Genomic DNA, 19601 nt, shown 5'->3' with positions numbered 1-19601 from the left:
CCAGTTTTTGACTATAATAAAATCAAGTCTTTGCAACATATTTGGATAGCAGAAGCAGCACAATGAGGAAATGTTCTCACCTGACTGCGAAATTCATGAGTAAAACAGTTTTTAAATATATGTTATGTGATCTGAGGTGCTGCTGAGTTGACCGTGCGGAAAGTTCCTCAACAACAAATCAAAGTGCAGCAGCTTCTTTGAAAGATGAACAGATGAATGAATCAATCGATGGCAGCGCTGCAGGGCCGGGCAGCAGGAGAGATGGATGAACCTGAGGAAGAAGTGAAGGGAATAAAATACATCAACACGAGGTTGGATCTGTTTATAGGTTGTTCACAAAGCATGGGGGGGGAAAATAGCTTTTATGGGTTTAACAGATAGTCCCGATTATCAAGGTGAGATAATCAAATCATCTTGCAAATGTGTATCCAATCTCAGCTAACTGTCTTTTTGATTATTCATTCATGAACTTTTTCCATATATTTTTATGTATTTTATGACTTGTTAAAAACAGATTTATGATTTTTCAAAATAAACTGGCAGATAAGAAAACTGAAAACAAACCCACATGGGAAATCTTACTCCAAATCATGAATGAGTTTCAACAGAATTTATTATAATGCAGAAAACAGATGAGCACATTTTGCTCATAACAGTAAATCTTTGAAGCTTCTTGTCAGATAAAGAGGGGATTACAAGTACAATACTGCTGAAGGAAGAGGATTTGGATGTGAATGAGCTGGAACAGGGAAGAATATTTGCATGGATATAGTTATTTCATTTGAGCTTTTAATAATTGCTAGAAGCAGCAAGAGAAAAACAAAATTTAATAACGAAAGTTGGATAAAGTATTAAAATGCACCATAATTTTGATCCAGAATGTTGATTGAGTAATATAATACTGAGCCAAACAACAAGAATATTAGAACACAAATAAAAATTATGACGTTAATAAAATATTTCTGTAAGTAGGGACTCTTAACAACCTATTACTGCATAAGTCATGCATTATTCATTTCTCTACACTGCTCCAAAGAATACAAACTTTATATTTCACAGCAGTGTTTATTAGTATTTTTATTTTTCAAAGATATTTTCTTTAAACATTTTCAATTATTTTACAAAATATCTCAAAGAATCCATTTAAAAGGGTCCTTTTGTGACCTGTTAAGACATGTAGGTTGTTCCCAGTTATTTATTTTATTTAATGAAAAACCCAAACTATTACATATTTTGAGAGAAATCCATTCATCCTTTAATGAAAATGCCCAAAGAATTTTCTGAAAGAAATATTGATCAGGGTTCCTTAAGACCGTTTCAGACTCTTACCTCAGCAAATGAAAAACTTTCCGTTTATCACTTTCTTTGCAGCGTCACCATGTCTTATTCCATCCACTGGAGTACAAGACACCAAGATATTTGAATTTCTGTTTGAGGCAGAAACTGATTTCTCAGACAGCTCATCTTTTCCAAGCCAGTAAGTTTCTGTAAACCATTCGTTTGAACACACCAACACAACTGAGGTTACCAAATCAGACTCCCTCCTCTTCATGATTACATCTTGAATTATGATAGAAAAGTCAAGCCTTCCCTGGATTTCAGTTTGGCTTTAGTTGAGAACTGCAAACATAGCTCTCGTTTGAGAACATTATTTCAGAATTTACAAGATGATTGTAAAAATATTTTGTATCTCTTGGTTCGCGTCAGGTTGACTTTTCCCGTTTCTGAAGAACCTGACAATCTTCCACTTATCCAGCTTTCAACATTTCTTAAACACATCCTCTACAAGAGGGGAATTCAAATCCCGCACTTGAGAGCTGGTGGTTCAGGACTCTGAACTTAACTACGTACTGAAGATGGGATTCAGCTTTTTGATCTAAGCCTCAAGACTGGACCTTCAGGCCTAGATTTGAAAACTTTTCATCTACAATATGTTGTTAAGTACGAGGTCTGACCAAAGTTTAATGAAAAGTAATTAAAAAACTACTGAAAAAATAGCCACTGTCGAATGTTTAAAAGAAAGCCAACCTTGTTCAAAGTCAAAATTCAAGGAAATTCAGGACAGTTCAAAAGAAACATAATGTTACACACCAGATTCACCTTCAGTCTGTTTTTACATCAAAGTTGACATTTTTGATTTAAGTTAAAAGTGCATTACAAATAATAAATTCTTAATTATCTGTCTCCATGAATCCTAGCTCCTTTCTTTCATTTGATTAATGAAATGTGAGCTTCATGTGGTCTTTATCTCAATAAAAGTGCACTTTGCTGCAAACATTATGAAGTCTTTACTGTTTAAACAAGTAATATTACAGGAATGTATCTCAAGAAAAAAGTTTTAAACACCTCAGATTTAATTATGTTATGCCAGATAAAGTTAGAAACAAATACCCTTCTGTAGTAATAAAACCGGAGGTACATTTCATTGACATGCTCAGAAACTTGTCCGTAACATTTGTTTACATTATTGCATTTTGTTTCGTTGTGGTTCAGTGAAGTTTGAATTTATTTTATTGGCTTTTGCAAAAACATGTTTTTTTTCCTAAGGCATTTTCCAGATGGAAAGGCTACACAGAACTCATTATAAGGAATAAAATATGTAACCCACACTTTTTGTTTTGGTGCCACAGAAGGTCTCAGAGATAAAAAGCCCATATTCAAGCTGCAGGAGGAAGATGCAAAAACAATGAAATCATAACTTGAGCTGCAGATTGAAAATCTGATTGGCTGGGCTTGAAGGCAAACATATACACCCTCTCTCATGCTTTATTTATATTTCCATCATGATTCTGCAATGTGAACTTGTACAGTGCATACAAGTACAATTTCTATGTCTTTTCAGGACTCATTCCATAAAACTACTGCAGAAACCCACTGAAATCTGAATGAAAAATATATGCTTCTAATAACAAAGAACTGCTGCTTTGTAGGGTTTTGTTTGTGTCTTTTTGAGAGCTTTCCTCTTGAGTGTACCTGGAGGATACAAAGAGCATGAGTCCATTGATTTGTTGCTAAGAAGCTTCTTGTAGCTACGTGCTAATGGCTGATTTCTGCTCCAGTCAGTCAGCCCTTGAGTCACAAGTGGGAGGTTGTAGAGGCGATCAGGCAGTTAATGTACGAAAGACGTAGAACTATAAACATAGAGCTGGTGGAGGGTCAAGTTGTAAATCTTCATTTTCCCACAGGGAGTTCTTTATCGAGGTTTAAGCATCTGTCATAATGACATTAAATGATTCCCAGTGGATCTATAGCAAAGCCAAAATTAAACTCTGACACAGGAATAGTTAAACTTTATGCTCAAAAATCCAAATCTGATTTGTAGACCAGATAAAGACTGCAACTATATACAACTATATACCAGGGACACAATTTAAGAAATGTACCACAAAATAAATAAGGTTAATTCTGCTGCTAGGATCTGTTTTAGGTGCTGATTTGTTTATTGTTATAACAAGTTTGGTTATTTTTGATAAGTTAGTGTATAAAACTACTTAAGATCCTAAAATAGGACTACTGATTATTTTCACTTAATGTTTTAAGGGGCTAAACTGCTTTTGACCCATTTGTTTATTTTTATGGTGTCTCTGACATTGTTCGAAATGTTAATATTTGGGGGGAATTGGTTCTGCCATTGGTATAATTTTGACTGTATGTAAATATTTGATCTTCATTTATTATTATAATTGGTTTATTTCTACAATTAATATTTTACAATTTAAATCAAGGTCATTGTTTTGCCTGTTTATTCACCACAAGCTGACATAACTAATATAAAGCATGTGTTCTCCACAATATAAGGGAAATATGTATGACAGAAATGTAGGAGCAGCAAAAATAATCCCTTGATTATTAGTTCCTCTGGAGAGATAAATTTAGACTTTTTACACTGGGAAAATGCTTTGCTATAAGGGAAACAGTCTGTCATTTGGAATTATTTACTTTAAACAAACTCCAATATCTAGCTGAGAAGTTACTTGTAAGTTAGTTTTGTCTTATTTCAAGTGTACCAAGACATTTGCAGCAGAAACTAGACCAAAAATACTTGACAATATTTTGTGTTTTTTTTTACAGTGTACCCTTATCATTTAAATCCTCTGAAGCAGAGCCAGAAAAAGAAGCAACCCTGCATCTCAGGAATTCATTGGAATGAAAGCGAACAAACCCACACAAAGACTCTTAGCAGGGTTTTTTCATCCCACATGAAGCTTGCATTGAGGCGAGATAAATTGTAGGTCATCAAGGTGATAAAGCATGGAGCTTGAAATGGGATTGTGGCTGTAAGGCAGAGTACCAAGTAGCTCACATGTGAACTGATATATGTCAGTGCAGAGCGGTCTGGATAAGAGAGATACGCAGCAGCAGGACACGGCTCCACCAGTGACAATGTAAACAGAAGCAAGCCACTCACTGAGTGAATGCTGCTGCCTCTGCTCAGCTGAATAGCTGCAGCGTCTGCTGTCTGTTGCTACAGAGGAAAAGCCGCTGACACAAGTGGATAGTTCTGAGAGGGCTAAGCTTTCTCTTTTAACTGACAGGCCTATCTTGTTCCACCTTTTACTCGTTCCAGTATCTGCTCTCATGTAAATCTACAACCCGGGGCCTCTTGTTTGTCAGCTCATTTAACCACCCACTGCAGAGCTTCATGGAGGTTTCAGAAACATACAGGGCATTTGTACAAGCAATAAAACAATTCAAAAGAGGGTTTGGAGATTACTTTTTTAGGTTTTGGGTCGCAATGCTCATTTTGAGGTTTGAATTATTCAGTTACATCAAATCAAATTGCAGAGAGGAAAATGAACAGAGAAGCTTTTTGAAAAGTAGAGTTGCATTGCAAAAACAGAACATTTCATCTTGGTCTAGTTTCTTGTGCAAATGTCAGTAGACTAGAAATAAGACAAAACTAACTTACAAATAACTTCTCAGTCACCTGCAGGAGGTTGGTTTAAGTCAATAATTCCTTATTTCACTTATGAGACATTTTCCCATCATGTTATAAGTGAAATAATCTGCTAGGGAAAATAATACTTTTTTTCATGAATATTAAGGAATGATTGGCTTACAACAAGCTCCTATATCTTGCTGAAAGGTAACTTGTAAGTTAGTTTTGTCTTATTTTAAGTACACTAAGATATTTGCACTAAAAATCAGAACAAAAATAGTTGGCAAGATTTTCAGTTTTTACAGTGTGGGACTCAGAAAAGTTTTAATTTTCTTTAGATGTCTCAACAAATTATAATTACTTGGACAAAATATTGAAAGTCACTTAGAAAATTAAACATTACAGGCAGAAGAAAATATTATGCAAAGAAACATTTTGTATTTCAGGAGATTTTATTGCTTTCTGCACCATGCTTTTGACCCAGTAGAGAAGGATTAATTACCAGTGAGTTAGAAAACATAACATTGAGTATTTACTAATTCAGATGTTTGGTTTCATCATCTTTTTATGATGTTTAAATCTTTTAAGTCCATCCATCCACAGGGCAACACAGAGATACACAGGACAATATGTAAAACTGTTCCCAAAATAAGTAAAATAAAAAACCTTAAACTTTTTACATTTTTATTCTAAATTTGTTCTAAAGGCATGTTTCGTTTTTCTTCCACTTCAGAATTGTGCACTACTTTGGATTTAACTATTACATGAAAGCCTTATTAAAAACTGCAGTTTGTCATTATAACAAGTGAAATTTTGTAAAAGTTCAAAGGTGAATATGTTTTATACTGAGAATTATAAATTAATTAGTTTTTGTAACTTATTCAACTAATTGGTCCTCATTCTGCTGAGTCTAGTGGGTCTAGAGATAATAGACACATTAATCTTTTGCGTACTTTTAATTAAATGTTTCCTGTTCAAAGACACAATCTTCTGAGATTAAATTGCTTCAGAAGTTTTTTTTTTTTTCAAATTCACGTTAATTGTGTTAAACACAAACTGCGCAACATTATCATGGTGAGAAACAAAGATGCATATAAAACTAATGGAAAAAACCAAAGGTGGAATAATTATTTTCAAGATATACAGCAATTTTGGAAAAAGAAACAAAACAATTTCAACTGCAGCAATCCAGTCCACCTACTGTATTTCATGGATGAATTCATTCTTGTTGTTTTATTCCAAATAAATTGCATGGGTGTTGCTGACAAGCATTTTTATACTACATACATTAAAAAATCTTGTGAAGTGTAAAGCCAGACAGGATTAGGACCGTTCCTCAGAGGCCCACAATTAACGTCCATTTGTTTTCAGAAACCCATTCATCAGAGCTCACAGTGGGCAAATCCAGCAGGTTGAAATGAGGTTATTATGCTAAATGCAGAAAACAAAGAGAGACTATTTACGGGTAATTAACATGGTAATTTCTTAGCAACTCCAACTATTTGCACAACGGAAAAGATGCACATTCTGAGGATTTCCCTGCCTACATTTTTCTTATTGCTTCATTTATAAACTGATTTGACCTTTTAGCATAACAGCCATCACCCTTGTCCTGGGGACTTATTGATAAGCCTACACAGACAAGTTAATGAGTAAATACTTCTTCTTTCAGTTCCTGCAGAGCAGAAAACGCCATTCAAAGGAAACAAAAGACACATTCAGGTTTAACTTTCCTGTTTTTTTTTAAGGATACCTTCATATTGCATAACCTCCATCATGACAACACAGCATGAAGTGCAGAGGGACTCAAATAATTGTGAGAGGTTTGCTAGGAGAAAGAATATAATAATGGAATCCAAAAGATGTATTTTCAAACATACAGAAACTGTATGAAACATTTTAATCTTGGGTGATTACTCCTATTCCATATGGGATACTTTCCTGCAAAACTAATGTTAAGATCTGTCACAGTGATGTTAGTAAGTTGTGAGGTAGAGACAGAACTGGGTTCAATGATTGTTCTCAAAATTTTAGATCAGGTTGAACATCTCAAACTTTTTCATGAGAGCAGCTGCAGAAATAAAATAAGAAATCTGAAATGCTCTGCTGCTCTGTGCCCTTCAGTTTAAAATGGTACAAATGGGCCTGTGAGTCAAACTAAATAATAATAATAATAATAATAAATACACAGTTGCCGCGATTGTTATAAGTAACATATTTCGCATTTTCTGGCCAAATCACTACAGCTACGTCAAAGTAGTTATGTTTTTCTTTCTCTTCTACATCAACGTCTTCTCTTTTGAAGAAAATCACAAAAACTTAAATCCTTCAAATTTTTACATAGGTTTACTTCAGTTTAAAACGCAGGAAAGACATGGTGCATGATTCTCTGTATGAAAACAAGAGTAGAAATAGAAGTTGATTTTTATCAGGCTGCTGGTGAAAAGGAACTTCAAGGTGGAAGAGAAATAGCAATGAAAAGACAGAAAGCAGAGTTGATCAGGGACATGACAAGATAGAAAAAGGGAGAAAAGAAAAACGTTAATGAGAGTGTGGAGGACAGGGGCGATCAGGGACAGGAGGAAGTGGAAGGACACGCAGAGATGGAATACTATTTAAATGACTGAAACCTTTTTAGATTAAAAAAACACTTATCGGAACAGGAAACTGTGCTTCAAAAGTGTAAATGGGACAGACATGAAAGGAATATAGCACACATTTTAAAATGAAATTGTAAAATAGCCTTATATTTGATATCTTAGTAGATTTTTTATTTACCACAGAGTGAGCAAGACTTTACGATAATACACTCTGAGACAAAAACCAAACTACCCAGTTTGATAAATTAAATTTAAAAGGTTGCTTTTGTGTTGCTATGTAATTTCAAAGTTCCTCAGCATAAACCTCACAAAATCTCTTACACCTGCTCTTTATAATACATATGTTTTCTAGATCTACTCGTTGTTGTAAAGAATTTTAATTAAGGGGTAACAGATTAAAGGAGGCTGAATACAAACATAATTAGCAAAACTCAACAACTATAAAACTAAAACCATGAGTGAGATGTCCAAATTATCACTTCCTTTTGCGAAACCATGAAGGTAGGTGTGCAACACAAAATGTGACCCCCATTTAGGGTGACATATGAAACACATGTTGTGTCATTGACACATTGTGGGTATCAACATGGCCTGTTAGCAGAACTGCAGTTTAGGGTTAGCGCAACTAGTGGTGCTGATTATTTTGGGAAAAACCATTTATCCATTTTATTCTGTTTTAAAAGTACTTTATGGTAGTCTATCACACCAAATCTGGTCAAAACTTTTTGTGATAAACTAGATTTAAAGCTATCATCAGTAGCAAAAGCTACCGAATTAGCTTGCTATGAATCTGATGCATTAAAAGAAAGGGATTTAGAGGTTAGCTGACACAAAAAACAATAATTTATTGGAGAAAGACTGAGAAGGACTGGCATGTGCTAGTCTACAGCCAGATGGCATGTGAGGAAAGACCTTCCCTTTCTTCCGCAGGGAGAAATGGAAAATCAACACCTTTAGAAGAGAGGAGCTGAGAGGAGGAGTGACAGTACCTCCTCTGCTTCAGGCAGCTTCCTGGGCACCAGAACTGCTGACTGCCCAATGCTGGGGAGCTGATAAGTCTGTAACATGCAGCAAACCCCTTGCACACTGTAGAGTGACAGTGCTGGTTTCTGCAGTGGTTTCAAAGCTAATAGGACAAGACATATGTATGTTTGTGTGGGTTTGAAAATAACAACCCTTATATGCTGTCATGGTATTTTAGGAATCTGTCACAAACTGACTAGTTAGCAGTTTTAAAAGGTGGACGAGTCAGAAAGCAAGAGGTTCTCATGGTGTGTGTGTGAGGAACCACATACACACCATGTGAGGAACCACACACACACACACACACACACACACACACACACACACACAGACACACCCCCCCCCCCCCCCCACACACACACACACACACACACACACACACACACACACACACACACACACACACACACACACACACTCACTTTGGATGTGAACTTTAACGTGCAGAACAACCTTTTCACCAGTCACTATAAAGTCAGTTCAGTTTAATTAAATAGCACAAATTCAGACTAAAACTCTTGACAATGCCATTTATATGGAAAATATGTTCCCAATTACATGCGTTCCAAATCAATCCTAGTTTTAAAATAAGTTTAATTATTTATTCCAATTGTTAAACTGTTTCTATGAACTGAATGGTTTTCTTCTGTATAAAAACAAAAGTAAACTATTTATTTGCAGATGTACCTCCTTTCTGTTTGAAAAAAAGAAGTCACAGTTTTGCTCTTTCTGCTTCACAATATGAACAAACTCTAAGGTCAATGTCAGTGCATTGCATCTCACATTACACTTATTTTGCCTGACATTTAACCAAAATATCTTTAACATACGTCTTTTTTTACATTATTGATGCCGTTAGACTTCTTCATGTCAGGGTTTTTCATTCCTGAACTGACATCTACACTCATGGCTGGAGTCAGTTTATTTCCCTCAGGAATCAATTATTCATGGCTGCTAGCTTTTCTTTTTTTTAAGAGAAGACTGACAAATTATATTTTTCTTTTTATCTGTAATTTGATCAAGCTTTGTCACAGTTTCGCAAGTCCACAGCAGGGTTTATCCTAATGAAACCAATATCTGCTGAGGGTTGGTATGGCAGCCTCACTAAAGAGATGACACTTTGAATAAGAGAGCTTGGGATGCTGGTGTTATTTATCCACACTGCTGTTAGATTTAGCTTTTTCATCAATCCTCTGCAGTTCCCTGTTGCATGATAGTTTGTGTTGACAGTCATTAACGTTTGTACAGTCCGCATCAAATGACTTTATTTTAGATCTTGATCGATTGTTGGTGAAGATCAGTTCAGTTTTCTGCTGTGTTTTATGGTGTTTAATATTGAGAAAGATGCAGCTTTTGAACACTGAGGAAGCTCATTTAAATTCAGTTATTTTCAGGATGCCAGCCCAAACACAATGTAAAACTCTTAAAATAACAAAATATAAAAAAATCTCAACCTCTACTAAAACTCATATTAATTGTGCTAAATACATGACTTTTGGAAAGCAACAATTTTTACACATTTTTTTGTGGCATTATGTCCTTTTTATGTTCTGTTACATTGGGACTATTGATTAATCAGTGACTGTTAATCATTGATGAAATCAGGTTTGTAGGATTCCAGACAGGAATGAGTGCAAGGACACTGCATCTTATTAAGATGTTTTGTGCTTTTCTGCCACACAATAACAAATATTTCAATAAAATTATCCAATAAACATTTTATTAAAAAAAAACAACTGCCAAATGTTGCCAAAAGCAGCCCACATCTTAACAACCCATTCAAACTTTTTTTTTCCAAGCTCAATGTGTTTAAAAGAATCTCAGTTGGGTGGAAACCCACCCAATCTGGCAACACAGCTTCCTTTACCATTATGGCTATCAAGTGATGAGCATACAGGGTGAGTTGGAGCAAACCTACTTAGACCTGAAACAGGGAGGGACTAAAATTCACAAATTATTTCCAGTATCTGCTTGCTTAGTTAAAAGTCTAGAGAACTACAGAGGTCTTTATAAATTGTCAGGTTTTTTTTTATCCACAAATTAGGGAGGAGTTTCTTTATTTTCTCCTTCAGTTTGGACAAAGCCACATATCCTACAACCCACAAATCTGAAACTTTCCCAGTTTATCTTAAAGAGTGATTAGTTCATATTTTAAGACTAAGAAAGTGTTTGAATATGCTCATATGAAAGTTATTCCTTGGACTCAAATACATAGAAGCCTCAAAAGAAAGATCTTGAAATGACACAGTATGTGAGTAAACCCTGTCTTAGATAAATGTCTTTATCTAAAAGGACAAAATCTCATCATCTGGGTTCTTTTATAGATGACCAAACTCATTCCCGTTAAGGCAGCAGTCCTGCTGCTGGGTAGCAAAAAAACGACAAGCAAAATATGAATGACTCAGGGGGAATTTCAGATTCAGCATGATATTAAAGGTCATCTTATTTTCTTCAGATTATTTCTCTCTGTCCTCTTATTATTGCTGGAAGGCAAGGAATCTTTACTCCTTATTTTCCTGCAAGTTTACTCTGAAACACATCAATCTCCTGTCCTGACAATGTTACGGTTGGATGTACATGAATTACCTCGCCCTCAGTAGTGAAATAAAATTACTTTGAGTGAAAACAGGAAACCTCTCACAGCCCTGAAGAGCAATCAGTCCTGGCTGCACTGCTTAGTTCACAACCTCAGCTCCATTAAAGCAAATGAAACACTCCTAATATCCATCTTGTTGAAAGGTTCCTCGTGATGGAAGCATACATATCACTCTACACTTCATCCCAAAGAGTCAATAAGACTTAAAGTAGTCCCTCAAATAAAAATAAATGGGACTTTCAAAGTTGTAGTTCATGGTAAATTATGGAAAAGCTAATGGTGCTCATCTGTACACCAGAGCAAAAAGAAAAATCCCACTAATCAATATTAGGCTTATTTTAGAGAGTGAAATAAAAAATAATTTTGGATTAATTTTAGCCTTCAGATTTAACTCAGATTATTTCCTTTTCAGTGGGATCAAGTTTATTTTAGAGAAAAATCTATAAGATTTATTCTAGTGTGAAGGTTTTACTTTGAGAACAGACTCAGAGAGCAGAGAGGTCAAAGGTTGAAAGCATAAAAACGGTTAACTTAGACTGAAAGTGGTAACATAACCTCATAGCCAACATAGCAACAAGCCAACTACAATGTGCACAAAACTTTGATGATATTCCATTAAATACGAGACACAATTAAAATCACGTGAATAAGTTTTTTCCACACAATAGGTCATTAAAAAGATGTCGCGCACATCATCCTCCACCCACTTCCTGTTGTCTTCCTTGTCTTTTCCCCGTTAATTGTAACATCCAGTTGTTGGTCATGTGACGTGAAAAAAATTTTCCATTGCAGTCTTATAAAATACACCAATTTCAATACAGCTGAAAACCACTACATGTCCATAGCATAAATTATTACTCACACATTACTACTCTGTTATTATTGCAATGAATATCTTACTGATTAGAAAGTCCTTACACTATTCAAGCTAAATTTGGTACACAAATCAACAGTGAATTTTTTTATGTAAAAAACTCTGAAATGTAATTTCAGAGTTACAGCTGCAGCTGACTCTGATGACAAATCCTTTCCTTGTAGAAAGTCTCATTCACAGCTTAAAAGACTTACTAGTTACCCACCCAGATCATTGTCATGAAGCCTTGGCATAAATTCAAACTGGAAGACTCTCTGCATCATCCAATCGGTGCGTCTCACTCATCATCATCGATCTATCAACGTGGGCCGAGCCACGTCATGGCCAATCACCGACCAAGATCCCGCTGATAAGGACCTCTCCATCCATGGCATCTTCCGCTTTCCACCTGCGCTCAACCCACCATCACCCCTTCTCCACCTCCTAACTCTTCAGGCTCCCATCCTTCACCAACCTCCACCACCAGCGTCGGGCCCTGGGGGATGAAATTCCTAATCAGCATCGGGAATGCTCATCCGAGCTTATTGCAGTTCACAGCTCGATGTCCTCAGCTGTGGCCAAAGAACTTTAATTCACGCATGTCAATAAACCTTTTTAATCGCTGTCTTTCTCCGTCTGCGTCTCTCCAGATTGAAATGAACAAACGAGTCCTCCGATGCCTCCAAATAAAACACCTCTGCAGCACATTAGTACCATCTGACATCTTATCTGTTTGTAGCATCTCCTGTGTATAAAATCCTGGGCAAGTTGGTAAAGGCATGAAATTTCCAGAAACAAAACTGTCCACTGGTCTGAGCACTCAGTTGGGATTCGACATGTACTGAATCCGATTATTTCTGATTATTTCTTCATTATTTATTTGCCATTTTAACTTTTTTCTTTGAGTTAGTCAATTTATACTCATCGTTTGTTTTCGACTTTCCTTAGTTTTGTGCTCCTTTCTGTTCATTGTTTATGTCAGTCATCCTTGTTTCCATGTGTCTTCCTCTGGTCTATTGCATCTGCCTGTGTCCTGTTGCATTTGGGTCGTCAATTTAACTCATTGGACGTTGATATTAATTTGACTAAATGATTTGCTCAGTTTGTCTGCAATAAAACAATAATGTCACATTTGTTTTTGAAAGAACTTCTGTGGCAAAATTTCATAGGACTAGTTCTAAAAGAACATCTTCAACACTACTCAGTTTTTTTTTTCTCTGTCTGGAACATCCATTAAGCCATTAGAGGCTGCTGTATTACCGTGTGGGCTGTTTATGTGTTCATGACAGAAACTACTTCTGTTGCATTGCTAGCGAAATGCTCATGTTTCAAAATGCTGCAATGTTTTCTCAGCCACCGTTTTCTTCATTGCAGCGAGTCTTTCCCCAAGGATCACCCGAACACCTCGGCATCTCCTCGTCTTATCTCCTTCCAAGTCACACATGACAATGAAATCTGACTGTTGAACAGCTACCTGAAAGAGTGATCATATGCAGCTTGTCTCTGGTGAATGCCTCGGCACAGCAGATAAGAGTTTTCCTCTCTGAAGGGTTGTCGGGAACCTGATTGTGCTCACTGTGTAAGTGCCACTTTATCTTGTTGCAAGGTGAAGAGCGATGCCATGAAATTCATTTGGCTTTTTGCTACAGTTTGATGAATTCTGTTCTCATGGAAATTTAAATCACTGAACATATAGTGAGACCGTGCAATTTCACAGTGAAAACTGAGAAAAAAACACTTTTAAAAGGGTCATGAGTTCACAGCTTTGCTGCATGCATGCTTTCATGTATTGATTTGCCTGCAGAGGATTAAAGGCACCGTCTAAGTTCGGGCTTTTAGAGATACGAGGCATAAGAAAGAGCTAAATGTGAGGCGAACATTAGCCTCAAGACCAAACAAAAATGGTCCCGCTTTAATGTTTGTTAGGAAAATATATTCTGTTCTTGTTGTTCTTATTTTTGCCTAAAATGTTTTATGAAGAAAATTGTAACAAAATTTGATTTTGAAATGTTTAAATCATTTTAGAGTTGTTTTGACATCTAAACAACTGAATGCAACATAGGAGACTGACAATTTCTGAACAATGATGATGATGATTGACTTCAGCTTGTAGCTTCACTTTGCCCTTACTAAAAGGATTTATTTGGATGTACGCTATTGCATCACAAGAGTTTAAGTATCCAGTCAGAATTATGCCAGAGGCAAACTGAGGGTTGAAATAAAAGGTGTGGTACAATAAAATAAAAATATATTTGAACCTGTATGTGTAGTTTATATTTAAACATGGCAGCTGTAAGTTGGCTTCTTGGGAACAAATATCGAAGTTACAGTTTCAGTCCTGGATTAAAAACAGAAACTTTCCAGATTATTTGAATGAAAGTGGAAAACATGGATAAACAATACATTGTATTACATAATTATACATAGATTTTTATTTAAATATTTACTTTGGAAGTTAAATATTTAGCTCAAAATTACATATATAGTTTGGAACTTATAAATATAGGAATAACATGGTGAAAGTATGACTTTTTTATGATGGGTGAAATTATTGCTGTTATTTTTTTACAGTGTAACTTTACTTAAATGAGACCCCATAAAACGTGAGGCTGAATCAAGAACAAACAGACGTAAAGAACTTTTGCTGAGGTTCGTACCTGTCGATCAGAGCGGCCCTGGCTGTGTGAGTTTTCCCCGGTTTGGTGTCATCTGGGTCAATCCAGCTCCAAACGTCGAACCTCTCTCTGGGGATTGAAACAGAAAAGTTCCTCCCTTCCACCAGAACCTTCCAGAAATTATCAAGTCCCTCTCCGGTGGGTAAAAAAACACAATATGTGGAGAGAAAATATTGTTTTAATTTTCAGTTATATACTCATATGTCTTTACATTTCACATCTAACACAATAAACCAATAACAATACATATCACAATTAAGACATGAGCAATATCTATAGATAATACAGCTAATATTAAATATATAGAATTTTCACTGGACTTGTTTCTTCAAGTCAGAAGAAACAAACTTGTTAAATCAAATGATTACTTTAAAGCTTAATCTGCCAGTTTATAGTCTCTAAATCCTTTAGAGACAATAAAAAGACTTTAATTTTCTAACTGTAAATAACTCCAAACAAGCAGCTAGAACTACGAAGGAGTTGTTTCAATCAAAACATTCTAATGGAGAAGAGGAGAAGTCCAGGAGCTACTGACACAGCTGAGAACAGCACAGGAGACTTTGGATCACCAGTCCAGAGAAAAGGACGATCTCTGGAAAGAACTGCACAATCTTCGAAGCCTACAGGTGACAAACCGCCAAAGAATCAAGGACCTGTACACAGAGAGCACAGAGTTGACTCATGGAAATGCTCTGCTTCGAGAAAGGCTGGCTAAACTCATACTCATTATCTTAAGGATATAATAAAAGATAAGGTTAATAACAACAGCATTTAAGTGTTAGATAGCAGTTATTACTCATTGTCAATCCACCATTCTCTAACTATGTATATAATAAACAGCCTCCGATCGGAGAGTAAACCAGCTAGCAGCAGCTTTAGCCTGTTAGTGCTGTATTAAGTTTCACTTTCTATATTAATGTAAAATCACTAACATCTTCCAATACTGTTGTTTGTAAAAGCATTTTAAAAACTGACTTAAGCGCTATATGCCAAATAATTTACATATTCTGATATGATTAATAATTTCTCGTTTTGCTGTCCATCTTTCTCAACAGTAGCCGACCTAACAACCTACCATATCTGGGATGGTCTTGTTCCTTTTTCAGTCAGATCAAACCCTAACCAATATCAGTGCTCCATGAAAACTCAATTTCCCTGCAATGAATATGCTCTCTGTGGACAAAATGGAAATTCATGTTTAATTCATCAAAATCTCAGTTAAATTGGGACAAGATATTTAATTTCCTCATGCTTCACATGGTCATCTGCCCACAGCAGGAAACTTGACAGTTGCTTGGAGACACAGAGTTTCCCTTCATCACTTTAACAGCTCAGTTGTTTGTACAAGAAATTACACTCACAAGACTTATTAAAGTGGAAAGACAGATCTTCACTTTGTGTGTATTACACAACTTCTCGCTTAAAAATATAAAGCAGCTGGCCGCTTCCAGAGTGCCAAAAGTATTTTTTTTTTCATGTAAAACTCTAATTATTTTCTATTTTTCATGTTTTGTATTTTAATTTTCTATCTGGACATCTTAATTTGGGTTACTTAGAGTTAATTAGGTTTTGCGAACACATTACATGGACTGATTTGCTAATTAAAAATATACTAATGGACTTCCGCGGATGCAGTGTAACTGAGCAGACGTGCCTGACCTGCGCTCTCTAACTTATCCGTTAATATGATATAAAAAACAACGCTAAACCAAATCGTGGACTGGGTAAATAAAGTCTAAAAGACAAGTAATGTGGAATGGATTCACGACTTTGAAACAAAGACCGAAAGAAAGATAAGAAGGAACCGAAAGAAAGATAAGAAGGATGAAAAATCTGTTGCTAGCAAAGAAGTGGTAGCCAAGGCTAACTCCAGCCGAAGCGAGACTGACATGGCGGCTCGGGACATGGGTTCAACTCCGGATGAAGAGGGAGATACCCAGTTTGGGGGAGTACTTCCCCAGTGTACTCAATACGTGAATTAAATAAGAGTCTTTCGGAGAAAATTGACTTGAGCTCAGCACAGCTCCAGACTTCCATCAATGGAGTGAAAGTTACGTTGGACAAAGTGCTAACGAGGGTAGCAGAGGCTGAGAATCGAATCAGTCAAACTGAGGACGCTATATCCGAGCTGAAACAACTGACGAAGCAGCTGAAAGGGGACAACGAGTTCCTTAAAAAGAAAATTGACCAGCTTGAAAATTATAGCAGTAGAAATAATATTCGAGTGTTGGGACTAAAAGAAGGCTCTGAGGTAACGGACCCTGTGAAATTCTTCACAACCTGGATACCGGAGCTGTTGGGAGCTGGCGGCCCAGACGCAGCAGCTCAGCGGCTGGAAGTGAAAATTGAACGAGCACACAGAACCGGGACTATGGAGCCTAGACCGGGTGAACCACCACGTACCACCCCGAAACCCGTCTTGGTTCGTCTCCTGCGATTTCAAGATCGTGAGAAGATTTTGGCTTTGGCTAAAAAGAGAGGAAATGTCAGTTTCGACAACAGGAAAATGAGCTTTTTCCCTGATATGAGTCCAGAATTAGCCAGACGCCGAAAACAGCTCGTCCCTGCGCTGCAAGTAATAAGCAAGAAACATCCCCTCCTACCTCATCTATCCGGCACGTTTGAAGGTCCAACCAGAATTCGGAGGACCCCGCTTTTTCGACTCCGCACATGAAGCCTTTAAATTTATCAACAGCCTGGCACAACAGATGTCAACGACCATGGCTGGGCTCTCCCTTAGAGATAGGGTGAGAAGCTCGGCCATCCAGGAGGGACTCAGAGTAGAGCCGCTGCTCCTCCACGTCGAGGAGGCTCGGGCATCTGGTAAGGATGCCTCCTGGACGCCTCCCTGGTGAGGTGTTCGGGCACGTCCCACCGGGAGGAAGCCCCGGGGAAGACCCAGGACACGCTGGAGGGACTATGTCTCTCGGCTGGCCTGGGAACGCCTTGGGGTTCCCCCGGAGGAGCTGGAAGAAGTGGCTAGGGAAAGGGAAGTCTGGGCCGCCCTTCTGAAGCTGCTATCCCCGCGACCCGACCCCGGATGAAGTGGAAGAAAATGGATGGATGGATGGAAGTTTGGAATGTTGCTTACAGTTCATTGGTTTGCCAATATTTTACTACAATGTATAATTGCCCATACATCTGGATGGCCAAGGAGTGCTTCTCTGATGGCTAAGATGTATATTCCAAGGGAAATTTGATAGCGTTTGTTTTTGCAATTATAAATGTTATGAGAGCTTACAGGCTCGGTTTATATGTTAGTTTAGAAAGAAGGAGAGGCGAGCATCTTCGAGTCAGTATGTTAGGTTTATGTTTGGTTGCCAGGATGTTGAGTTGGCAATAGAGAAGAGTGGTGAATGTTAAATGTATTGTCTTATCCTTTTGTGTCCTCCTTTGTCCATGCCCTCCCCCCCTGCCACCCCTACCAAAATCAGAGAGATGAGATGGAGTAGGATTTGTTCATTTTGGCTTTGGTTGGTTACTTGGAGAAAGAGGAAATTTGCTGGTTGACTTTTATCATAGCCAATGTTAATAAGTCCTTTGAAGTTGGTAACATTTAATGTTAAAGGAATGAATAGCCCTATAAAAAGAAAAAGAGTCTATACTTACCTGAAAAAATTAAAACCAGATATTGTTTACTTACAAGAAACACATTTGTCTGGCAGGGAGCATAAAAATCTTAAAAGAGATTGGGTGGGACAAGTTTTTTTTCTTCATTTAGTTCAAAATTGAGAGGAACAATAATTTTGCTGTACAAAAACATCCCTTGTGATTAGCTGTCAAATTTTCAATAAAATGCTTATTTATGCAGTGTTATTATCCGGGGAATAGGGTGTTTCAAATGGAAATGATGAGCGCAGGATGGACTCAGATTTATTTTACACTTTGTACCAGAATGTTTTTTCATGAACATTTGGTGGTACAGCAGAAAAACGTCAGTCTGCACTGGAGATTCACAGTACTGAAAAAATGCTATTTAGTCGCCGTTGGATCTTCTTAAATGATCCAACTGTGACTTTAAAACAAAATCTAATTCAGTTAAGACAAAAAGGAACCAAGATGAAGTTCAAAAGTCCTGTGACAAAAGACTTCAGCTCATTGAAACTGCAGCAGCAGCTCTATTGAGACATATAACCTTTACACCAAGGTGAAACCAAATGATGAATGGTAGAGCAGGGAAGATGGATCCGTCCCCGTTATCAGTGTTGTCAGCTCAATCTCTCCCCATGAAAGACTTGCAGTTTCAGTCAGCTAGTATTAGTGTGCAATTTCCAGGTGTGACCAGGCAACAGCTTTGTAGTTATTTGGCTCCAAGGTCACCTAAGAAAACTGGGATTTATTTTGTGTCATAAAGGGTCAAAATATTGGACCCTTAATATGATCTTTGCTGTTGCTTTGTGGATTCGAGACTTTGTGAACTCTCAATTTAACAGAAAGTGAAAGACAGAGACATGAGGCAATTTTCCACCTGTTAAAGTTATCTTGAATGAAATGATAAATACATTTAAGAAATAGAGTGGATGATGCGGTTTGTTCACTAATGTTGAGAGTTATAATACTTTTAAATTTTTTTTGGGGCCTGCCATTAGCATGACATAGGGAAGAGCAGTGACTGCCTTGCTTTGCAAGCCGAACCTTGCCTTTGCCGAACCTTAGAGTGTAACTGACACCAACTGCCTCTTTTTTAGAGTGAGAAAATGAGTGGATTTTTTACCACAAAGCAATTTTGAAATCGCCCTCATGCCTACAAAAATCGCTCTATTGGTATGAACGTTGGTCATGAAATCGCACCGAATGCCTGCTCCGGCTCTAGAGCTTACGTTTCTCTGTCAAGGTGCATCAGAGCAAGATCAAGTGACAGGGTAAACACTCAGGCTCTCAGCCATTCATTTTCATACATTTCTCAGAAATTTCAGAGCTCAGCGCACACAATCTTTCTCTCATCACTGCAATTACTGTGATCGAGCTACAGATA

This window comes from Poecilia mexicana, unplaced genomic scaffold, assembly GCF_051168715.1.
Source record: "Poecilia mexicana isolate PSO_F unplaced genomic scaffold, ASM5116871v1 scaffold_10, whole genome shotgun sequence".
NCBI classification, from domain to species: Eukaryota; Metazoa; Chordata; class Actinopteri; order Cyprinodontiformes; family Poeciliidae; genus Poecilia; species Poecilia mexicana.
Note: the sequence above shows the minus strand (reverse complement) of the source record.